We start from the raw sequence: 15,983 nt of genomic DNA, 5'->3' as shown, positions 1-15,983 counted from the left end.
ATAAACTGAGATTTGCCTGTAGTTGTCAAAGTGCAACACAGCAGCCATACCCCACAAGGCCAGAAGATGGCGGTGGTGTCCATAAAGTAGACCATTCCAGTTATTCTGGATTGTTGGAACTGTTCTAAACTCCTGTGTATCTTCAAAATCCACACAGTATCTAAACTTTTAAAGTAATAAATTCTGAGAATGTTCGATGTTCTAATCAAAAGGTTGTTTGTGTTTGTGAATGAAAACAACATAAGGAATTAGAACAATCTTTGCCTCTCAGGGCCTTGGCATACATATAAAAAAAAAAAACACGTATAGACACTTCCATTTTTACAAATGGCATTAACAAAACAAAACAAAACAAAAAGCCGAACCCCTGGCCGTCGAGCTGATTCCGACTCATAGCGACCCTATAGGTCAGAGTAGAACTGCCCCATAGAGTTTCCAAGGAGCACCTGGTGGATTTGAACTACCGACCTTTTGGTTAGCAGCCATACCTCTCAACCACTGTGCCACCAGGGTTTCCACAAAAGTCAGTATATACCTATTACCGAGTGATGGTACTTTCAGGGGTTGTTTTGTGTCCCTTGTAGTGAAATTATAATAAGGTGCCTAGGGAAAAGCTCCCCCTCCTCCAATCCTTTCCTTTGTATCTTTTTTTCCCTTTTCTCCCTTCTTCTACTATATATTACTGAGGTTAATTTTAATTTCTTGTAGTTTCTATGGAAGAATGCAATTGTTGAGAGTGCCATTTCTAGTATTTCACATTAAGCCGTGCTCTAAAGGTTCATTGGTACTTATTATAAATTTCTGCTTGGTTGTGCTTTCAACTCTGTAGGGTTCTTCCACAGAGAGAATATTACCAGTTAAACTCAGTTACTAGTGCCTCATTGTTTTATTCAAGAATTATCTTAAATAATTCTTTTTATTGCATACATGTGCTTAATGGGTTCAGGGACTCCTGGGAGTATTTATTTCTTTTAGTTTATGGCTAATTGCCCTCTGTTATATTTTGCACTGTGATGTTGATTCTTTCTACAGCCTGTGAGCAGATGTGGTTAACTGGGCTATGATAAATGTGGTTACTGGAGACATTATCTTAATGTGAAAAACCAGAAACCAAATCCGTTGCCTTCCAGTCAATCCCAACTCAGAGCAACCCTATAGTACAGAGTAGAACTGCCCCATGGAGCAGCTGGTGGATTCAAACTGCTGACCTTTTGGTTAGCAGCCGTAGCTCTTAACCACTGTGCCACCAAGACTCCTCTTAATGTGATGAGCGGTAGGAATGTTACACATGAATCCAGAAGGGTGCTGATTTAGGCGCATGGAAGAATTCAGTGAGCAAAATACATAAAGATCCCTGTCCTCATGGGCTTGCATCGGAGTTGGCAGTGGAGAGGGAGGCAGTCAATAAACGAAAGCCTGAGTAAACCATATGGTATTGTTGATGGTTACCAGCGCGATCCAAAAAAGAGCAGAGCAGAGTCAAGGCCTGCCTGCAGCAGTACAAATCGGGTGGTCAGGGGAACCTGTGCCAGGGCTGCAAAGAGGCAGGCACTCTGTCTGGGGCGCAACTTCAGAGCGCGGTCCTTCGAGCAAGGGCCTGGCGCATGGTGGGCTCGAGGCGCAGCGCAAGGAACGTGGCTCTGGTTACGGAAGGCCGCCGCCGGCTTCAGCTCGGGGTCCCGGGCCTTTTGGACCTCCGTCCACCGCAGCCCTCCCAAGGGCGGGACCGGGCGCTCGGGCGAGCCGGCTGGAGGGGCGGGGCCGGGGCGGGGCTTGTATGGCTTGGAGGGCGGCAGGGCGGGGCGTCGAGGTGGGCGGGGCTTGAGCTGGGCTGGGGCGCCGGGGGCGGGGCGGGGCGCCGGGGGCGGGGCGGGGCGGGCGCCGGGGGCGGGGCGGGCGCCGGGGGCGGGGCGGGGCGGGGCGGGGCCGCCGGCGGACGCCATCGCGTTGCTACGAGCTGAGCGGCGGGCGCCGGGCGCTTGTCCTTCGCGGTCTTGGGTGTCCTCCCGTTCGCCCACTGCCGTGCCGAGCCCTCGCCTCGTCACCGCGCAGGCGGCTGGCGGCGCGCTGCGGGGGTTGGGCTTGGCGGCGGCGGCGGCCCCGGGACGCGGCGGCGCGCGCGCGGCAAAGATGCTCCTGCGCTGAGGAGGCGCCGCAGTCGGCGGCCGGCGGGGATGGCGCAGCACGGGGCGGCCGCGGCGCCGCCGGAGGAGGACCGGACAGGCCCGAGCGGCAGCGGCGGCCCCGAGGCGGCCGAGGGCCCGCGAGACGCGCTGAGCCTGGAGGAGATCCTGCGACTCTACAACCAGCCCATCAACGAGGAGCAGGCGTGGGCCGTGTGCTTCCAGTGCTGCGGCTCCCTGCGCGCCGGCGACGCCCGCGGCCGCCGCGCCCCCCGCTCGCGCGCGCTCTCGGCCGCGCAGGTCCGCCTGTGGAGGGACGGCGCCGTCACGCTGGCGCCCACGGGGGAGCAGCCCCCCGACGCGGGTGAGAGCCGTCCCGGGCTGGGGCGGGCACGAGGAGGGGCTGTCGGGCGGCGCTCGGCGAGCCTCGGAAGGGGGCGGGCTGGGCCTGCTTGGCCGGCGGGAGGGGGCTCTCGGGTTCCGCGCAGCGCTTACGCTTCCAGCCGCTGCCGTCTGCTGGTCGGGGGAATTGTGGGGTGGGTTGTCTCGATGAAGATCCGAGTGCGCGTGTGGGTGGGGTGTGGAGGCTCTGGAAAGGGTCATCCTTGTCCAGGATAGTTCTTTCTGGTGTCGGGCCTAAGGGTGTTTTCAATTGGATAGCAGTGTCCTTTCAGTTTGGGAATACAAAGAAGTCTGAACCCTGAGAAGAATGCTGCTATTTTCGGAGAAATGAAAGAAGAGAATAAATTATTTTTGGCTTCCGAATATTACAAATAGCCTATTTACCTGCCCTGTATTAAAATTTGTTGTGATGAAATACATGGGCTTGTAAAGTAAAAACTTGACAGGATGTCCGGATAAATAGATAAAATAAATTTTAGTTAGTTCATTGTGTAATGGAAATTCTTCAGGATTATCACCTAACAGTACATACGGTTAAGATTTACTCATATTTATTCATGATCACGAGCAGGTTGATAGTAGGTTTCTTTTATCAGTTTTTATCAAATTCACTCTTTTGGGAAGAAAGTCTAATAAAGAGTAGAAAACCAACCAATTCTCACTTTCAGAAAGCTGATGGAAGCATCAAAATGCTTAAGGTGAAAGATGTAATTCAGAGCTAGTCAGTAAAATATTTAATGAAAAGCATTAGCTTGATTAAAATGAAAAACGTTGAAGATTATAGTTGTCAATTGTTTCAGTTCCACCAGAACATTTATGTTTGTATTTTTTGTAATGTCAGGTAAGCAACTTTTAGAGTTTTTATTCATTTAAAACCACACTTTTTATGATTCTTTTGAAATTTATTTCAAATAGTTTTCAGTTTATTTGACGTTTTATTCGTTTTAAACTTGGACAATATTAGTGGGAAGTAAATTTTTCTTTAACTTGCAGTTATAATTTACTTGCAGTGTATTAAAATGATAGGAAAAAGATAAACATAAAGTACAGCAAAGCCATGCCTTGGGACCTAGAATTTCAAGAAGGAAAATGGTTGTGTCCTAGATGGTTTTAGAAGCAGCATTGGTGGTAGTGATCCCAGAAAGAAGAAGCCCCTGCTCACAAGGTCTGTGTCTCTTCAGTCGGGAACAGTGCAGTTTTAACTATGTTTGTGATCCTACTAGTAGTTAAGTTGTCAAAAGTTGATAAATCCTGGTGGTAAGTTTAATTTTTAAGGAAAATTTTAAAGTCAGACCGTTATGCTGAAATGAAGTGTTGTGTCATTAATATGAGTGATGACTTGTCGACCTCCCCGCAGTACACTCCAAGGAAAGAAAAGTGAGTGGAGCTGTCTTCCTGCTTAATTCTGCTCAGGACCTGTGTTACCACCTTTGGGGAGAGCCTAGGCAATGTTGTTGATGTAGTGTTATTTTAGGGCGTATTGATTAGAAATATTTAGGTAGTTCATACTAATACGTTGTTTACATTAGTTAACTTCTTCCCAGGCTTTATGAGTAGTTGCATGGCTGTGGAAGACACGTAACATTCAGTCTTGATTCTTAGTGTTGAGTGATTTGGTACTGTGTACCCCATAGGAATTCTATTTTTAAGAAAAATGGTGAGAAGCATTCTCTTTTTTTGTTGTGAGGTATATAAGCTAGTTGCTGTCAAGGTCACTGTGATTCATGGCAGTCCCATGTGTGTCAGAGTAAAACTGTGCTTCATATGCTCCATAGGTGTTCTTTTTAAATTATTTTTGTTGTTGGGAAGAACAATTTCTACACGTGTAATTCAGGGACAGTGATTACATTCTTTGAGTCGTACAGCAGTCGTTCTCACACTCCTTTCCAAAGGGTTTTCAGCGGCTGATTTTTCAGAAGTAGATCGCCTGGCCTTCTTCCTAGGCGTCCCTGGGTGGACTCAAACTTCCAGCGTTTCACTTAACAGCCAAGTGTGTTAACTTTACACCACTCAGAGACTCCCCTGTAAGGTATATAACACGTGGCTGGCCTTGAGCAGTATTTATATTTTCACACATTATTGATTTATTTTCTAAATGGAGGTATAAGAAAGTTAAGTGACTTGTTTAAAGTCACACTGGTAACTCTCACAACCAAACCCAGGTCTTTTATCCTCTAGACTTGGTAGTATTGTGATATAAAACAGGTTTTGACTTCAATTGGGATTCTAAGTCCTCCGTTTCTTAACTGAGTGACCTTGCCTGGATTCCTTCACCTCTGGATTCTAGCGTTCTCATCTGTAAACTGAGACTAGATCACAGTTTCCACTAGGAAGAGGTTTAAGTGAGGTGGTTCAGTGATAGAATTCTCGTCTTCCATTCAGGAGACCTGGGTTTGATTCCCCGACTATTGCTTCATGCGCAGCCACCACCTGTTTGTGAGTGTGTGTCCCTATGAAGCTGAATGGTTTCAGCAGAGCTTCCAGACTAACACTAAGAAGAAAGGCCTCGGGTTCTGCTTCTGAAAATCACAATGAAAACTCTGGGCATCACAATAGTCTGATGTGTAACAGATCACAGGAATGGCATAGGACTGGCCAGCATCTCATTCCCTTGTCATGGGGATACCAGGAGTTGCGGGTGACTCAATGGCAGTAACAACATCAACAACAGAGATTTAGATGAGGTAATACATGTAGAGTGACTAGTAGAAGCTTGGTACATAGCAGGTACTCAGTAAGTTTTCGTTTTCCTTCCTCCCCTAATCAAGTGGTCCTTTCATACCTCTGTGGTGACTCAAGTCCAGTAGTGCTATATTTTTACTCAGAATTGGAACAGATGTCTGAGTTGGGGTTTCGCACCCTCAGCACCGTTTACATTTTTGGCTGGATGTGTTTGTTGTAGGGGCTGTCCTGTGCATTATAGGATGCTTAGCAGCATCCCTGGTGTCTACGTAATGGATGCCAGTAACACCATCCCTCAGTCCTGACAAGAAGACAGTAAGAAACTTATCCGGACATGGCCAGATGTCCCAGGGAGGATTGAGCAGATACCAGTGCCCAGGATTGTGTTCAGTGTGGAGATGTGGATCCCGCCTGTAACCCTCAAGCCCAGGAGTCCCCCAGCTGGGGATTGCTCATTGTGGTTGAGTTGGATGAGTGAGTGGTGTTGGTTCCTGCTATCATTGTCACTATCACTCCGTTTAATCCCATTGCAAGAAATAGTATCTCACAAGCTTTACTGCCTTGTTCTGGGGCTGAATGTACTAGCAATTGATTTTAGTTCTTGTTTACTTTCATGGTTTTGATACATCCAGAATATTTTCATTCAGCTTGAATAAAATAAACAGAAATCTCTGTAAGAGAAATAATATCAATGGATTAGAATAATGGTGAAAGATGTGGGAGGCATGGAAATGAGACCAGTATTGGAAAACAAGAATGAGAAATTTTATTTAGAAATAACTTAAGAGCCATACACTAACATGGCAATGAAAAAGTCTGATATAGAACTGAAGGAGACTTAAAAAAATAAAGGAAAAAGTTAACATTTTAGAGGATATCCTGAGAGTAAAGGTGATTAAATTATGATCTAGGATTTTAAAAGGGCAGTATTTTTAAGAAGCATTTCTGTTATGACGGGAATAAACTGTTCAGAATCAAGAAGTTTCATGATTCTTCGTAGGTGGTCGTTAAAAAATTTTTATTTTCCTCAACGTTGCTGTAATTGTAGTTGTAATAAGACCTTATTGTTTGGGGGAAAAGTTTATCATGTATAGATTGAGTGAAGTTCTTAGGCTCATACAGTTGGTTAATGAGTTGAAGACACTCCAACCCTGCATATACAAAAGTAATAACGGATGTGATTTAGGTAACATTCCAGAGCCTCACAAAGAGCAAAACTTTTTTTTTTTCCCCCTGGGATGCCACAAAGAATTATTAATAGCAATTAGAAGTATATATTAGAATCATGCATGGTCTCGTCAGATACCTAGGCCTTAAATACCCATCTGACAGAAAGAGTTTATTTCAGATTTTGGTTTCAAAATCTTTGATGCACCTTTAGGTGTATAAAGAACATTTGAAAAATTATGGATACATCTTGATTTAAAATAATTTTAAGATTGGTAATAGGTTTTTCTGTGAGGAACAATGAAAGCCTGTGTGCATACTAATAAAGCAATCCCTTGAGAATAGTTGCTTGCTATAGGAAACATTCAGGCTTTGTTTGGGATTTGAAAAGAGGATATGATCCCGCAAGCTTCTCAGCAAGGGTTATGCTAATTTGGTGGGGAAAATGGCCTTGGAATAATATCCTATTTGATTTTAAAGACAGTGTATCTGTAGAGAAGACTGAAGTAGTAAAAACATGTTTAAAAGTGTTCATTTTTGTCTACTCTTCCTGTATCGTTCGAATGTTCACATCCTGATCATTAAGTGAAAGGAACATATGAGGTATATGTGTAGGGGTGGGGGTGGATGGTGGATTGGTAAAAAGCCTTATCAGTTACGATAATAGTTAAGAATTAACCCTGTTTGAGCAATATGTTCAAGTATGTGGAGTTAATTCATTTAACAAACATGGCAGCGAGTTCTTACTGTGTGCAAGCAATATTCTAGTTTATATGGGCGGTGTTAAGATGAATAGTCCTAGTCACTAAAAATCCAATAACCAAACCCATTGCCGTTCAGTTGATTGTGACTCATAGCACCCCTGAAGGATACAGGAGAACTGCCCCTTAGGGTTTCCAAGGAGAGGCTGGTGGATTCGAACTGCTGACCTTTTGGTTAGCAGCTGAGTTCTTAACCACTTAACCAGGGCTCCTGCTAGTCATTAAGAAGGGAAAATAAGACAGAAACATAAGCCCCCTCATGTACATAAGCCCCTTTCAGATCCCTGGGAGAGGCTTTAGCAGTATGTCTCCTTGGTCATTTATAAAAGTAAGATTGTTTTAGGCTTAATTGATTAAGATCACTGCCACTTTCAACTCCAGTTTATCCTCCGGCATACTTCTGCTTCTGTTGGGTGGTGTGGGAGTGGCCAAAGGCATTTTTGGGAGAAATTTGGGAATAATACGTTTGTGTTTTATATCTTTATTTCTACCTCATGCAAAGAGAAACAGTAGAAAGAATTTAGTCATATATAGATACTGGTACTTGTTACCTGATTAGGGTCCGTGCCCTGGAGCAGTCGAGCCAATGAAACATACTCCAAGTCAGAAAGTGTGAGAAAGATTTTTAAGGCCATGCATACATCACCAGGGACCCAGCAGCAACACAGGCTGTCTCTATGGAGTCCCAAAGAGTAGTTTTACATTCCAGCTTATATAGAATTTTACAGGGGTTACAAGTGTCTTTGTAGTCAGTCCCCTGCCAGACATTTCTTTATTAGGCTAAAGATATACAAATCAGATACCTGGACTCTGATTTTCCTGTGGGGGTTGTAGGCCACAGGTAGTCCAGACACAACAAAAGGTTATTTGCATCAGTTTTTTTTTTTTTTTAACTGGCGAATGTTATATTTATTCTTTTTACTGTTATTCCAAACATCAGGCTTTAAAACTATAGGAAATTGATTGATTTTTTTTTAATAACTTTTATTGTGCTTTAAGTGAAAGTTTACAAATCAAGTCAGTCTCTAGTCAGTCTCTCACACAAAAACCCATATATACCTTGCTACACACTCCCAATTACTCTCCCCCTAATGAGACAGCCTGCTCTGTCCCTCCACTCTCTTTTTTCTTGTCCTTTTCACCAGCTTCCAACCCCCTCCACCCTCTCATCTCCCCTCCAGGCAGGAGATGACAACATAGTCTCAAGTGTCTACCTGATCCAAGAAGCTCACTCCTCACCAACATCCCTCTCCAACCCATTGTCCAGTCCAATCCATGTCTGAAGAGTTGGCTTCGGGAATGGTTCCTGTCCTGGGCCAACAGAAGGTCTGGGGGCCATGACCACCGGGGTCCTTCCAGTCTCAGTCAGACCATTACGTCTGGTCCTTTTATGAGAATTTGGGGTCTGCATCCCACTGCTCTCCTGCTCCCTCAGGAGTTCTCCGTTGTTTTCCCTGTCAGGCCAGTCATCCATTGTAGCCAGACACCATCTAGTTCTTCTGGTCTCAGGATGAAGTAGTCTCTGGTTCATGTGGCCCTTTCTGTCTCTTGGGCTCGTAATCACCTTGTGTCCTTGGTGTTTTTCATTCTCCTTTGATCCAGGTGGGTTGAGACTAATTGGTGCATCTTAGATGGCTGCTTGCTAACGCTTAAGACCCCAGACACCACTCTTCAAAGTGGGATGCAGAATGTTAATAGATTTTATTATGCCAGTTGACTTAGATGTCCCCTGAAACCATGGTCCCCAGACCCCTGCTCCTGCTACGCTGGCCTTCGAAGCATTCAGTTTATTCAGAAAACTGCTTTGCTTTTGGTTTAGTTCAATTGTGCTGACCTCCCCTGTATTGTGTGCTGTCTTTCCCTTCACCTAAAGTAGTTCTTATCTACTATCTAAGTAGTGAATACGCCTCTCCCACCCTCCCTCCCTCCCCCATCTCGTAACCACAAAAGAATGTTTTCTTTTCAGTTTAAACTATTTTTCAAGTTCTTATAATAGTGGTCTTATACAATATTTGTCCTTTTGCTCATTTCACTCAGCATAATGCCTTCCAGGTTCCTCCATGTTATGAAATGTTTCACAGATTCGTCACTGTTCTTTATCGATGCATAGTATTCCATTGTGTGAATATATCATAATTTATTTGTCCGTTCATCCATTGATGGGCACCTTGGTTGCTTCCATGTTTTTGCTATTGTAAACAGTGCTGCAGTAAACATGGGTGTGCATATATCTGTTTGTGTAAAGGCTCTTATTTCTCTAGGATATATTCCAAGGAGTGGGATTGCTGGATCCTATGGTAGTTCTATTTCTAACTTTTTAAGGAAGCGCCAAATGGATTTCCAAAGTGGTTGTACCATTTACATTCCCACCAGCAGTGTATAAGTGTTCCAGTCTCTCCACAGCCTCTCCAACATTTATTATTTTGTGTTTTTTGGATTGATGCCAGCCTTGTTGGAGTGAGATGAAATCTCATTGTAGTTTTGATCTGCATTTCTCTAGTGGCTAATGATTGTGAACGTTTCCTCATATATCTGTTAGCTACCTGAATGTCTTCTTTAGTGAAGTGTCTATTCATATCTTTTGCCCATTTTTTAATTGGGTTATTTGTCTTTTTGCAGGTGAGTTTTTGCAGTGTCATATAGATTTTAGAGATCAGGCGCTGATCAGAAATGTCATAGCTAAAAACTTTTTCCCAGTCTGTAGGTAGTCTTTTTACTCTTTTGGTGAAGTCTTTGGATGAGCATAAGTGTTTGATTTTTAGGAGCTTCCAGTTATCCAGTTTTTCTTCTACATTCTTTGTAATGTTTTCTGTACTGTTTATGCCATGTACTAGGGCTCCTAACGTTGTCCCTATTTTTTCTTCCATGATCTTTATCGTTTTAGATTTTATATTTAGGTCTTTGATCCATTTTGAGTTAGTTTTTGTGCATGGAGTGAGGTATGGGTCTTGTTTCATGTTTTTGCAGATGGATATCCAGTTATGCCAGCACCATTTGTTAAAAAGATTGTCTTTTCCCCACTTAACTGTTCTGGGGCCTTTGTCAAATATCAGCTGCTCATATGTGGATGAATTTATGTCTGGATTCTCAATTCTGTTCCATTGGTCCATGTATCTGTTGTTGTACCAGTACCAGGCTGTTTTGACTACTGTGGCGGCATAATAGGCTCTAAAATCAGGTAAAGTAAGGCCTTCCACTTTGTTCTTCTTTTTCAGTAATGCCTTATTTATCCGGGGCCATTTTCCCTTCCATATGAAATTGGTGATTTGTTTCTTCATCTCATTAAAGAATGTCCTTGGGATTTGGATCGGAGTTGCATTAAATGTATAGATCGCTTCTGGTAGAATAGACATTTTTATAATGTTAAGTCTTCCTATCCATGAGCAAAGTATTTTCTTCCTCTTATGTAAGTCTCTTTTGGTTTCTTGCAGAAGTGTACTGTAGTTTTCTTTGTATAAGTCTTTTACATCTCTGGTAAGATTTATTCCTGAGTATTTTATCTTCTTGGGGGCTACTGTGAATGGCATTGAATGGTGATTTCTTCTTTGATGTTCTTTTTGTTGGTGTAGAGGAATCCAACTGATTTTTGTATGTTTATCTTGTATCCCGATACTCTGCTGAACTCTTCTATTAGTTTCAGTAGTTTTCTGGAGGATTCCTTAGGGTTTTCTGTGTATAAGATCATGTCATCTGCAAATAGAGATAATTTTACTTCCTCCTTGCCAATCCGGATGCCCTTTATTTTTTTGTCTAGCCTAATTGCTCTGGCTAGGACTTCCAGCACAATGTTGCATAAGAGTGGTGATAAAGGGCATCCTTGTCTGGTTCCTGATCTCAATGGGAATGCTTTCAGGCTCTTTCCATTTAGGGTGATGTTGGCTGTTGGCTTTGTATAAATGCTCTTTATTATGTTTAGAAATTTTCCTTCTATTCCTATTTTGCTGAGAGTTTTTATCATGAATGAGTGTTGAACTGTGTCAAATGCCTTTTCTGCATCAGTTGAAAAAATCATGTGATCCTTGTCTTTTGTTTTATTTATGTGGTGGATTACATTAAATGCTTTTCTAATGTTGAACCATCCCTGCATACCTGGTATGAATCCCACTTGGTCATGGTGAATTATTTTCTTGATATGTTGTTGAATTCTATTGGCTAGAATTTTGTTGAGGATTTTTGCATCTACATTCATGAGGGATATAGGTCTTTAATTTTCTTTTCTCGTGGTGTCTTTACCTGGTTTTGGTATCAGGGATGTGGTGGCTTCATAGAATGAGTTTGGGAGTATTCCATCCTTTTCTGTGCTCTGAACTACCTTTAGTAGTAGTGGTGTTAAGTCTTCTCTGAAAGTTTGGTAGAACTCTGCAGTGAAGCCGTCCGGACCAGGGCTTTTTTTTGTTGGGAGTTTTTTGATTACCTTTTCAATCTCCTTTTTTTATGGGTCTATTTAGTTGTTCTACCTCTGCTTGTGTTAGTTTAGGTAGGTAGTGTGTTTCTAGGAATTCATCCATTTTTTCTAGGTTTTCAAATTTGAGTATAGTTTTTCATAGTAATCTGATATGATTCTTTTAATTTCAGTTGGATCTGTTGTAATGTCGCCCATCTTATTTCTTAATTGGGTTATTTGCTTCCTCTCCTGTATTTCTTTTGTCAGTTTGGCCAATGGTTTATCAATTTTGTTGATTTTTTCAAAAAATCAGCTTTTGGTCTTGTTAATTCTTTCAATTGTTTTTCTGTTTTCTATTTCATTTAGTTCAGCTCTAATTTTTATTCTTTGTTTTTCTCTGGTGACTGTGGGTTTCTTTTGGTGCTCTCTATTTGTTCAAGTTGTAGGGATAATTCTTTGATTTTGGCCCTTTCTTCTTTTTGTATGTGTGCATTTATTGATATAATTTGGCCTCTGAGCACCACTTTTGATGTGTCTCAAAGGTTCTGATAGGAAGTGTTTTCGTTCTCATTGGATTCTGTGAATTTCTTTATTCCATCCTTAATGTCTTCTAGAATCCAGTCTTTTTTGAGCAGGGTATGGTTCAGTTTCCAAGTGTTTGATTTCTTTTCCCTGCTTTTCCTGTTATTGATGTCCACTCTTATGGCCTTATGGTCAGAGAAGATGCTTTGTAATATTTCAATGTTTTGGATTCTGCTAAGGCTTGCTTTATGATCTAATATGTGGCCTATTCTAGAGAATGTTCCATGTGCAGTAGAAAAGAAAGTATACTTGGTTGCTGTTGGGTGGAGTGTTCTGTATATGTCTACGAGGTCAAGTTGGTTGATTGTAGCATTTAGATCTCAGCAGAAACAAAATCAACAACAACAAATATGAGGAAAGGAAAATATGTAAAGAAAATCTTCTCATTGAGCTTCTTTCTGGATGTCCTGTTCTTCACTGAAAGTGGTGTGTTGAAGTCTCCTACTATTATTGTGGAGCTGTCTATCTGACTTTTCAATGCTGGTAGAGTTTGTTTCATGTATCTTGCAGCCCTGTCATTGGGTGCATAAATATTTAATATGGTTATATCGTCTTGGTGTATTGTCCCTTTAATCATTATATAGTGTCCTTCCTGATGGATTTAACTTTAAAGTCTATTTTGTCAGAAGTTAATATTGCCACTCCTGCTCTTTTCTGATTGTTGTTTGCTTGATATATTTTTTTCCATCCTTTGAGTTTTAGTTTGTAAAGTCTAAGGTGTGTCTGTTGTAGGCAGCATATAGATGGATCTTGTTTTTTAATCTATTCTGCCACTCTCTGTCCCTTTATTGGTGCATTTAGTCCATTGACATTCAGGGTAATTATGGATAGGTATGAATTTTTTTTTTTTTTAATGAATTTAGTGCTATCATTTTGATGTCTTTTTTTGTGTGTTGACAGCTTCTTTTTCCCACTTGTTTTTATGTGCTGAGTAGATTTTCTTTATATATTGTCTTTTCCTCATATTTGTTGTTGTTAATTTTGTTTCTGCAGAGTCTGTATTTTTCCCTTGTATTTTATTTTGATGAGTAGGATAGTTTGTCTCTTTCATGGTTACCTTATTATTTACCCTTGTTTTTCTAAATTTATAACTAACTTTTATTTCTTTGTATCACGGTATCTTCCTCTGCATATGGAAGGTGTGTGATTACATTTCTTAGTCCCTCTTTATTATTTTAATGTTGTCTTCCCTTTTAAAATAACATCGCCGTTACCCTGTGTTGGGCTTTTTTTTTTTTTTAACCTTGCTTTGTTTTTTTTGGATTTCCCTGTCTGGGTTGACTTCTGGTTGCTCTGCCCAGTATTCTAGTCTTGGGTGCATACCTGATATTACTGATTTTCTAAGCAAAGAACTCCCTTTAGTATTTCTTGTCGTTTTGGCTTGGTTTTTACGAATTCCCTAAACTCGTGTTTATGTGGAAATGTCTTAATTTCACCTTCACATTTAAGAGACAGTTGTGGTGGATATATGATTCTTGGCAGGCAATGTTTTTCCTTCAATTTTTTTAAGTATGTCATCCCTTTGCCTTCTTGGCTGCATGGTTTCTGCCGAGTAGTCCGAGCTTATTCTTACTGGCTCTCCCTTGTAGGTGACTTTTCCTTTATCCCTCACTGCTCTTGTAATTGTCCCTTTATCTTTGGTTTTGGCAAGCTTGATTATAATATGTCTTGGTGACTTTCTTTTAAGATCTAGCTTATGTGGAGTTCAATGAGCATCTTGGATAGATATCTTCTCATCTTTCACAGTATCAGGGAAGTTTTCTGCCAACAAATCCTCAACAATTTTCTGTTATCCCTCCCTGTTCGGGTACTCTAGTCACTCATAGGTTATTTCTCTTGATAGAATCCCACATGATTCTTAAGTTTTCTTCCTTTTTTTGAATTCTTTTATCTGATTTTTCTTCAAATATATTAGTGCCAAGTGATTTATCTTCGAGTTCAGAAATTCTAGCTTCTACTTGCTCAATTCTGCTCCTTTGACTTTCTATTGAGCTGTTTAATTCTGTAATTTTATTGTTAATGTTTTGAATTTCTGATTGCTGTCTATGGATTTTTCCAGCTTATTAAACTTTTCATTATGTTCCTGAATAATCTTTTGGATTTCTTCAGTTGCTTTATCTGTGTGTTCCTTGGCTTGTTCTGCGTATTGCCTCATTTCTGTCCTGATGTCTTGAAGGGTTCTGTATATTAAACTTTTGTATTCTGCGCCTAGCAATTCCAGGAATGCACTTTCAACTAAAAGATCCCTGGATTCTTTGTTTTGAGAGCCTGTTGAGGTGATCATGGTCTGTTTCTTTATGTGACTTGATATTGACTGTTGTCTCCAAGCCGTCTAAAAGTTATTGTATCAGTTTATGCTTGCTTACTGTGTCACAGCTGCTTGCTTTCTTTTGTTTTGGTATACCCCTATGGATTGCTTGAGTGAGCTAGCTTGATTATTTTTGCCTTTGGAGCTCTGGTGTCCTGTCCCCAGCTGGCTAGAGCTGTTATCAGGTATATCAGTCTAGGAGTTCATTCAGTTTTCTTGTATGAATTCAGCTCAGGTTTCTAGGCAGCTGATATCAAGTGTGTGGTACAGGCTCTGTCCTACAGTCTTAGAGGGGCAGGGGTGATTGGCGCATATACCGGTATCTGATTACAGCAGGGGGTCACACTCTGAACAAGGCAGGGCCCTGAGTACCGACCCCCAAGTGTCTGAGGAAAATGCATCTCTGTTCCCTAGAGTGTGCTGGTGGGTGGGCTCTGCAGAGGGACCATGGGCACCCAAAGTTTTTGTTGTAAGGGCTGGGAGGTACCAGTTATCCCTGGACCCCTGTCGTGGGTGGCTGGGTGACGCAAGTGGAGCCACCAGTCTATATTGTTTTTAATAGGCAAAGCAATGTCAGACGTCAAACACCCACCTTTCCACGTCACCGCTGAAATGGTTGGAGTTTGCCAACAAGGGCCTATTCTCCCGGAATAGGCCCACACAGGTCCATGCAGAAGGTAAAGGTGCTCAAGGACCACGGACGGTTTATGCCTGGACAGGGGCCGCTTCTGTCCTGAGCTCCCCCAGTTAATGGAGCTAGCAAATTATCTTCTCCCCTCAGTTGCAAATTTTTTCCTTCCCCAATGCCAGGAGGATTGCTCTAGGTGCTCAACAGGGTCTATCTCAGACCCAGGGATTCAGCCGCTGAAGCTGGCTTGGGGGTGGGGTGAGAGTGCGGTAAAATATATGCAAGTACTTAGGTTTTGCCGGGAGTGGCCGTTCTCCTCAGGTTCTGGAGGTGTGAGTGGGCTGTGTGGCAGGCTGCTTCTCCCTGAGGAAACTGCGGTGGAACGCTAGTAGCAGCCTGTGGCCGCCTCTGCTCTGGGAATGGTGCCTGAGGGCTTCCTGTGATTCAGGTCCGGCAACTCCTCTGGGCTTCGGAACAGTCTCTTCCTTCCCCTGCCCCTCGGTTCGTTCGTCTAAGCTTTCCTTTGTTGCTCAGGGCTCCCAGCTTGTTACAAAATACTCGTTTCACTTGTTTTTTCATGTCTTTGTTGTAAAGAGGGCTGGACAGAAGCAGCTGTCTATTCTGCCATCTTGGCTCCACCTGCATCAGTTTTAAACAAAGAACAAAGTCATTAACATTGGTCAAAACGAAGTCATTAACAGATATGTGAAGGAGGCAGGCACAGGAAGAACAACTTATATACTTATCATGGCCTTAGTTATGTTAAGCTGTCAGTTGCCTATTTTGAAAAAGGAGAAAACATGCTGGGGAGTATTGGGGTCACAATGGCATTAATTATGTCAAACTTTCAGTCACCCATTTTGAAAAACGAGAAAATATGCTGGGAAGTATTGGGGCACATACTTAAGTTAGGACTGTGTCTGGAAGGCATTAGCTTCACCAAGAG

General features: G+C 42.2%; 1 protein-coding gene across 2 annotated transcripts in view; it reads left to right on the top strand.

Annotated features, from left to right (window-relative positions):
* The first annotated feature begins 2,215 nt into the window (after positions 1-2,215).
* SPIRE1 (spire type actin nucleation factor 1) overlaps positions 2,216-15,983 on the top strand; it is a 370,834-nt gene continuing 357,066 nt past the window's right edge. Inside the window, exon 1 of one of the 2 annotated variants that reach the window (XM_064294751.1) lies at positions 2,216-2,487. The gene's annotated coding sequence lies outside the window, so the exon portion shown is untranslated. The remainder of the gene's footprint in view (positions 2,488-15,983) is intronic. The other variant, XM_064294752.1, reaches the window with a different exon arrangement.

This window comes from Loxodonta africana, chromosome 11 (genome assembly GCF_030014295.1).
Source record: "Loxodonta africana isolate mLoxAfr1 chromosome 11, mLoxAfr1.hap2, whole genome shotgun sequence".
Classification (NCBI taxonomy): domain Eukaryota; kingdom Metazoa; phylum Chordata; class Mammalia; order Proboscidea; family Elephantidae; genus Loxodonta; species Loxodonta africana.
This window is presented reverse-complemented; position numbering and strand designations above follow the sequence as displayed.